Here is an 8625-nt window from a genome sequence, read left to right as displayed (position 1 = left end):
CATTAAACTCACCCAAATTTTTGCTGAGCCCTTGACACACTAATGAATGTTTCTTCTCCATTCTTCCTAATTAGTTTTCCCACCCCGCCACTCGTGTAGTCTATGATATCATATTTAATTTCTTTTAATTCATTATGATCTTTTCTGAACCTTGATACCAGAAGTACTTAGGACTTATTAGTTAGCTGGTTAAATTGGTACAAAGACTCAACTAGAAGGAAATTCACTGGGTAGATTGTGATACATGCACATGCTGAGGTATATATTGACACAAAAAATTGTCTGAAGCTGAGCATGCTGTCATAGCCTGTAATTCCAGCAACTCCGGAGGCTGAGGCAGGAGGTTCACAAATTCAAGGTCAGCCTGGGCATCTTAGTGAGACCCTGTCTCAAAATAAAATTAAAAAAAAAAAAAACAACTGCTGGAATTAAAGGTTTATGGTGACACCAACATTAAATTCTAGCAGCTGGAGAGGCTGAGGCAGGAGGAGCGCAAGATCAAAGCCAGCCTCAGCAACTTAGTGAGGCTCTAAGCAACTTATTGAAACCCCCACTCAAAATAAAAAATAAAACGGGCTGGGATGTGGCTCAGTGCTTAAGCATCCCTGGGTTCAATCCCTGGTACTACTACTACTACTACTACTACTAATAATAATAATAATAATAATAATAATAATAATAAAATAAAAATTAAAAAGAAAAGTCCAGGAATGGATGGATACACAGCTGAGTTCTACAAGACCTTTAAAGAAGAACTAATACCAATAATCTGCAATTTATTTCAGGAAATAAAATAGAAAAAGAGGGAGCACTTCCAAACTCATTCTATGAGGCTAATATCACCCTGATTCCAAACCAAGGCCAAGACACATCAAAAAAAGAAAACTTCAGACCAGTATCTCTAATAAACATGGACTCAAACTAAAAAGTTTCTTCTTAGCAAAGGAAACAATCTGTGAGTTGAATAGAAAGCCTACATCTTGGGAGCAAATCTTTACCCCTCCCACATCAGAGCACTAATCTCTAGGGTATATAAAGAACTCAAAAAGCTAAACACCAAAAAAAAAACAAATAACCCAAAAAAAACAAATAACCCAATCAATAAATGGGCCAAGGAACTGAACAGACACTTCTCAGAAGAGGATAAAAAAATCAGTCAACAAATATATGAAAAAAATGTTCATCATCTCTAGCAATTAGAGAAATGCAAATCAAAACTGCTCTAAGATTTCATCTCACTCTAGTCAGAATGGCAGCTATTATGAAGACAAACAACAACAATAAGTGTTGGCAAGGATGTGGGGAAAAAGGGACACTCAAACATTGTTGGTGGCACTGCAAATTGGTGCAGCCAATATGGAAAGCAGTATGGAGATTTCTTGGAAAATTGAGAATGGAATCACCATTTGACCCAGCCTCCCTCTCCTTGGTCTATATCCAAAGTACTTAAAAACAGCACACTACAGGGACATAGCCACATCAATGTTTATAGCAGCACAATTCACAATAGCTAAACTGTGGAGCCAATCTAGATGCCCTCCAGTAGATGAATGGATAAAAAAAAATGTGGCATATATACACAATGGAATATCACTCAGCACTAAAAGAGAATAAAATCATGGCATTTGCAGATAAATGGATGGAGTTAGAGAAGATAATGCTAAGTGAAGTTAGCCAATCTCAAAAAAACAAAGACCAAATGTTTTCTCTGATGTAAGTGGGGTAGGAAGGGGGAGCGTGGGAAGATTAGACAAACTCTAGATAGGGCAGAGGAGTGGGAGCAGAAGGGAGGAGGCAGGGGGTTATAAATGATGATGGACTGTGATGATCATTATTATCCAAAGTACATGTATAAAGACACAAATTGGTATGAATATACTATGTATACAACCAGAGATATGAAAAATTGTGCTCTATATGTGTAATAAGAATTGTAATGCATTCCCCGTCATATATAAATAAAAATAGTAATTTTTTAAAAAGGACTTTTTTTCTGCAGTAAAGTACCCTGGGTTCAAGTTCCAGGTCCCCCTCCAAAAAAGGTAATATATTTGAATTTTAAAAAGAAAATTATGAATATGCATAGTATATCATTTTTCATTTAAAAATTACATGTAAACACACATGTGATTACCTATGTAACATACCTGCTCTGGGAAAAACATACGTTGAAATGTTAACTGTGATTTATACAGTGGTGGTGGCATGACGGGTAACTATTTTTTTCCATTTTGCTTTTCTAAATTGTATGATGTGTTCTTCATGAGAGTGTATTACCTTATATAAAAAAGCTTTCTTCACCCATCCTCAATTTTTTTCTCCTTTTCACACCAAGTTCTTTACATGGCCCTGGTGTTTATTCTCCTAATCAAATATTTAGTTCTATATTCTTCTCTATGCCAGAAAATAAGAGTTCTTTGGGAGCAGAAAGAAAGGGAGTGGGGGAAACCCAGCTTCCTACCTACGTCCATTTCAAGGAGAAAACAAAATTGGCTCCAAGCCCCCCACTGGGGCTCACATTTTGTATGCCTAGTGAGAACCCTATTCAAGGACATCTGAGAACGAAACATATATAATAATGATTTCTTCAAGATTCTGGGGCTCTGCAGCATTGCAGAATGGAATACGCCAACTCATAAATCTAAATGATTGGTGACAACAGCATGCATTGCATAATAAAAACTTAAAGAAATCAATGAACAAAACTCCTATGTTGCAGCAGTGCAGAAACAACATTCACAAATTAATAGCTGGAGTTGGAAGCCCTCAAGAGAGTAGTAAATTCTCTAGCAATTCTCTACCCAGGAAAGTCTGCCTGAGACCCTGTGTGGTGGAGGCTCAAAGCTGTGCAGGTTCAAAGGAGAAAGATTCTGCAATGTCAAGCCAGGATTTCTCTAGAAACAAGACTCAGATCCAGGCTCTTCCATTAGAGATCTTTGTCCAGTGAAATTTCCTCATCAGGTGAGGCCCAGGGTCAGCCTGAACTCTGTCACACCCAGTGTTCTTTGCCAAACCCTGCACCCAATTCAAGGGAGCAAGTGGTTTTTCAGGTATCCCCAAGAACAGACCCACCTGTGACCTCTAATGCCACTGGAACCAGAAAGAGAAGGAATATATCTTCTTCTCTGCAAATATATGGAGAGCAGCGGGGAAGGGAGTCATTTGCTGGCAACGAGAACTATTTGAAACTAGAACATCTCTAAGCCTGCAAATAAAATTCTATGAATCTTCAGAATAGGCCCATGAGATTGAAAGCTGTTTCTGGCCCAGGTCCCAACCCTTAAGTGCTTCACCCAGACAACCGTCCTGAGGGGAACAAAGGAGTGGCCCTTTGTCCAGGCCTGCTGGGTCAGCCTGGAGCTGGTGGCTTAAATGGATGATTGTTTTCCAAAGAGCTCTCAGCCAGAGTAAAAGGAATGAAACTGGTTCATGTTCTTTCTCTGGGAGAGTCAGCCCCTGGCGCTCTGAGCTCTTCTCCAGAGCCAGATCTGTCACCATTAGACTGTCTTGTGGGAGCGGAGTTGACAAAGAAGGATGATTTAAGCACCTGCCCTGCAGGTTCAGGAGCACTGCATCTATTGTCACAGGGCACCTGGTGGCCAAGAGCATGGCCCGGGATGCTGCCTTCCCCTCGGATGCTTGTCCAAGATATTTATCCCGCACTGTCTCCTGGCCCTGTGTGAGCTGTTCTTCTCAGATGCCCTTCCTCTGTGTGTGGAAGGCGCCCGCCCTCCTGCCAGCCTCCCTTCTTAGTGGGAATTAAATTCATATTCAGTTTCAAGTCTTTGGCAGTGAAGCGGGTTTTCCATGGTGTGTTGTAAATATTTAAAACTATTTCTGTATATTATGAGGTTTAGACATCTTAATCTTTCTGCCTGGGGAGAGACGCCCCTCTAGGGGCGAGCCTTTTCTTGGAGGTAGGAAGGAACCAGTTGGGAGCATGCCTTTCAAATGCAACTAACCAATCCAGAGCCAGACTCCTTCACCGGCCCTTGCCTCCCAGGAGGCCACAGTCCTTGGCTTTAGTCAACCCAGGGTCAGGTAGCAGGCAGCTAGGGACCTCCCTATACCTTAAAGCCCACTAAAACCATTCAAAGTTGACCACCCTAAAAGGGTTACACTGCCCTGCCCTGCCCTTCCCCAGAAACCACTGGCCTAATGCTTCCCCTGGCTCCTGTCTGCTGCCTCCTTGGCCACCACAGTGACCTTCCCATGTGGCCTGCACAGCGACTGTACCTCCTGTGTCCAGCACCGTGAATAGAATCAACAGCTTTCTAGTGCCTCCCCTGGTCTCCTGTGGTAGTCGCATCTTACTGTACCTAGAAGACACCAAACACGGGGCTTGCTCCTTCCTTTCTTCCTCAGAGGGTCTGTGTGGACTGAAGCCACAGGAAGGAGGGCAGGCAGGATGGCGGAGAGACGGCCTGATTGGAAAGGTGTCTCTGGTCAGCAGTCACACACCAAGCCCTTGGCATGGCTCCTGTGTCTACTAACAGTTCTGTCAATGTCTGTGGAACAAACACCGGGCTGTGGCTGGGTGGTGGAGGGCTTGCCCAGCACGTGTGAGGCACTGGGTTCAATTCTCAGAACCACATAAAATAAAAAAGGTATCACGTCCATCTACAACTAAAAATATTTTTTAAAAAAAAAAGTGAATGCACAGCTGTCTTTAGAAGTGTCAGTCAGCTCTCTGTCAACACAATAAAAACCAGAGATAATCTGTGTGAGCAGAGAGGAGCAAAACCATCAGATCCCGCCCACTGGGGAAATGGGCTCAGGAAGATGGAGGGTGCCTAGTCTTCAGGCCCTGGACAGGAGCTAGACACAGGGAGGCATGGTGTCGTCTTCTGGCCACAGTTCCCTATTTGACACGTTCCATGACTCCTAACCAGGCTGTTCCTGCCTTCGCTTCCTCCCTTTCTGAGCTGTCTTCTGGAGTAGCAGAATGTGTTTCTCCCCTGGGTGTCAAGCGGAGCACACCTTTGCTTCTCTGGGGATTCAGTCAGGGCTTCCTTGTGCTCCTGGGTCTTGTAGATTCATCTAAGAACACGGTCAAGCTGACTACCCACACTGTATTTGGACCCTCTCTCCTTTAGTAGCCTTACACGGGTCTCTGTTATCTGCCCTCCTCCTCCTCCCTGATTTCTCAGTATACACTGTCTTACTTTGAGTTTCTAAGACCGCTTGTTCAGGCAGGTACCAGAGAAACAGCCCTACTGTGTGGAGAACCTCAACCTCAGCCACTGCAGCAAGAGTCCGAACAAACCTCTCCCCGAACAAGCAATCAAGCACACAAAAAGACTTCAACAGGGGCTGGGGTTGTGGCATGTTCAAGGCCCTGGGTTCGATCCTCAACACCAAATAAATAAATAAATGTATTGTGTCCAACTACAACTAAAAAATAAATATTTTTTAAAAAAACGTGCAACAATTTTGCCATTAGAGTTCTGCAAAATAAACCACCACAATGAGAAGCCACCCCATGTCTATTAGAATGGCTTAAAGAAAAAAAAAAAAAGCCTAACTAACAATAAATACCAACTGCTGGCCAAGATGCAAAGCAACTGGAACTCTCTTATATGACAGATGGGAACGTGAAATGGTCCAATCATTTTGAAAAATAGTTTGGCTGTCCCCTCCACAGGTAAGCAAACACTGACCATGTGACCAAGAACCCCACTCCCAGTTAGAATCAAAATCTAGATAATTCTGAACAGAACAACCTGTACATAATGCTAATGGTGGCTGTGGCAGTCAGCTCTCTACCAACATAATAAAAAACCGGAGATAATCAGCTTATGAAAAGAGAAAGGTTAATTTTGGCTCAAAGTTTTAGAAGTCCCAATCCACGGTCAGGTGGGCCTTTGGGTAAGGCAGCCCATCGTGGCTGGAGTCCATGATGGAGCAACACTCCCTCCTGCTGACAGAGAGACAAAAGAGAGAAGAGACTAGGGTCCCACAGTCCCCTTCAAACACACCCCCAAAGTCCTAAAGACCTCCCACTAGTCTCCACCTCTTAAAATTTCCATCATCTAGCTGGGTGCGGTGGTGTGCCTGTAATCCCAGCAGCTCAGGAGGCTGAGGCAGGATGATCGAGAGTTCAAAGCCAGCCTCAGCAAAAGTGAGGCGCTAAGCAACTCAGTGAGACCCTGTCTCCAAATAAAATACAAAATATTTTATTTATTTTTGGGAGTGTGGCCAGTGGTTGAGTGCCCTTGAGTTCAATCTCCAGCAACAAACATGCCCCCTCCAAAAAAAATCCACCATCTTATAAGAGCTCCAAGCTGAGGGCCAAGCCTTTAGCACATGGGTCTTTGGGGAACATTCTAGCTCCAAACTATAGCAGTGGCTTTATTCAAAAGAGCCCAAAGTCAGAAACAACACAAGTGTTCTTCACTTGGGAATGGACAAACCAACTGTGGTACATTTGTCTATACAATGAAATTTTATCCAGCAATTAAAAAAATAAAAATAAAAGAATGACTGCCACATGCTACAACATTCATGAACCTTGGAAACACTTGCTAAATGAATGCAGCCAGGCTCAAGTCTACCTAGTGTTGACATTCATATGATGCTCCAGCAAAGGCGGACCTTTAGGGACAGGAGACAGATCAATGGTTGCCTGGGTCTCAGGGTGGAGAAGGTTGACTACAGCAAGGTGAGAGCTGTAGAGAAATCCTGGTAGCTGTTCTGTATTTTAGTTGTGATGATGGTTACGCAACACATTCGTCAAGCTTACTGAATTAAAATTTTTAAAAAGACTCATTGAACTATACTAAGGTTGAATTTTATCACACAAAAATTATATCTTAACCATAAAACTATGGTGCCAGAGTTAAGAGCCTGTCTTCAGGCATGCTGCCTAAATTCCCATGAGGCCGTCTCTCTATTCATCCTTCCCTGATGGGGAATGTCACTGCTTCTCTCCCTTTCTATAGGAGCAAGGTCATCTCAAAGCCACTGAAGATAAATACAGTTTTCCTGTGGCCTCTAGCTCTGGAGGAAACTGCTATTACTGCTTAATTAGCAGAGATGTCATTAGTGTAAAAAAAAAAAAAAAGTCAGCTCATGTGGCTGGTTAAATCCAAGTAGAAGAGACTCTGCCAGGGATGCCCTTTGAAAACAATGTCATATAATCTGTGTCACATAGAACATGGTAGTCACTGGTCACCATAAACCATTTTACACCATGGTGAAATAATTGGAGGCAGACCTGCCTTTCTTGTGGTTCAATGCACAAGTTTAAGCAAGTCCCAATACTCAGGTTATCCACCATTCCTCCTATGTCCCCGCCTAAAGAAATTTCAGAGTGCCATGGGGTGACCGTTCTTGCGAGCAATGCTTCAGATGTCATTCAAAGCCATCTGACTTTGGCTTAGGAAAGAGAGAGCTGGACGAGGCTCAGAATGCACCGGCCCCAGCGGCCCTTGTTTCTCTGATAAGTGAGGCTCCTATCAGAGCCAGCCTGGGAACGTGGCTTCTCTCCAGCCCAGAAGGTCCCGGGAGCCAGCCTGCCTTCGGTGTGGAAAGAATCCTGGGGCCAGGGAGGACTAGAGTCTGGGTGCCTCTCTCTGGTCTGCCCCTGCCAAGGCAGCTGCCTGCCCCCAGCACAGAGGCCAGACGGTGCAAGGATAGTCCTCTTGCTTTTGGTTTCTCCTTGCTTTAGCTTCAGGCTTCTGCCCATTATTCTTCTCTTATTGTTCTTTTCTGGCTCTTGGTTATTTGGACCAACAGCTTTCTCCCCATCCCACCCCCACCTCTCCCCTGGGTTGTTTTTGGTTTTGTTTTAATAGAATGCTTCATGAATTTGCATGTCATCTTTGGTGCAGGGGCCATGCTAATCTTTTCTGTATCATTCCAATTTAAGCACACTCTCTGTTTTTGTAAACAGCTTTATTAAAGTATAAGAAAAATAAAATAAACTGCACGTTTTATTTTGGGAGGTATTATGAGTATAGATTTTGTTGTTGTTGTTCTTTTTAGTTATACATGACAGTAGAGTGTATTTTGACATATCATGCACACACGGAGTATAACTTCCCATTCTTGTGGTTGAATATGATGGGGAGTTCCCCTGGTCATGTATTCATAATGAACATAAGAAAGTTGTGTCTGATTCATTCTTCTGTCTTTCATTCCCATACCCGCTTCCTGCCTCCCACTACCCACTGTGCAATCTGGTGAACCTCCACTTCCCTCCCCGCCATTGTGAGTCAGCATCAGCATATCAGAGAGAATATTTAGCCTTTGGTTTTGGGGGATTGGCTTATTTCACTTAGCATGAATCGTGACAGTCTGCAGTTCCATCCATTTATTTGAAAATGCCAATCATTTCATTCTTCTTTAAGGCTGAGTAATATTCACTCCATTGTGTATATATACCACATTTTCTTTATCCATTCATCTGTTGAAGGGCACCTGGGTTGGTTCCATAGCTTAGCTATTGTGAATTGAGTTGCTATAAACATTGATGTGACAGTGCCACTATAGTATGCTGATTTTAAGTCCTTTGGGTACATATCAAGGAGTGCGATAACTGGGTCAAATGGTGGTTCCATTCTAAGTACTCCACAGAATCTCCATACTGTTTTCCAGAGTAGTTGCACCAATTTGCAGTCCCAC

The 8625-nt window shown here is 43.2% G+C and overlaps 1 non-coding gene across 1 annotated transcript; it reads right to left on the bottom strand.

Moving 5' to 3' along the window:
- Window positions 1–7786: 7786 nt before the first annotated feature.
- Window positions 7787–7894, bottom strand: LOC124102787 (U6 spliceosomal RNA). The gene has a single exon (XR_006854984.1). It is a non-coding gene; the product is annotated as a U6 spliceosomal RNA (small nuclear RNA).
- Between the last annotated feature and the right edge of the window lie 731 nt (window positions 7895–8625).

The sequence above is a fragment of the Marmota monax genome, unplaced genomic scaffold (genome assembly GCF_021218885.2).
Source record: "Marmota monax isolate L192 unplaced genomic scaffold, Marmota_monax_Labrador192_F-V1.1 WCK01_AAM20220418_F8-fsc00002, whole genome shotgun sequence".
NCBI classification, from domain to species: domain Eukaryota; kingdom Metazoa; phylum Chordata; class Mammalia; order Rodentia; family Sciuridae; genus Marmota; species Marmota monax.
The sequence above is the reverse complement of the archived record's forward strand: the minus strand, read 5'-3'. Positions and strand labels throughout refer to the sequence as shown.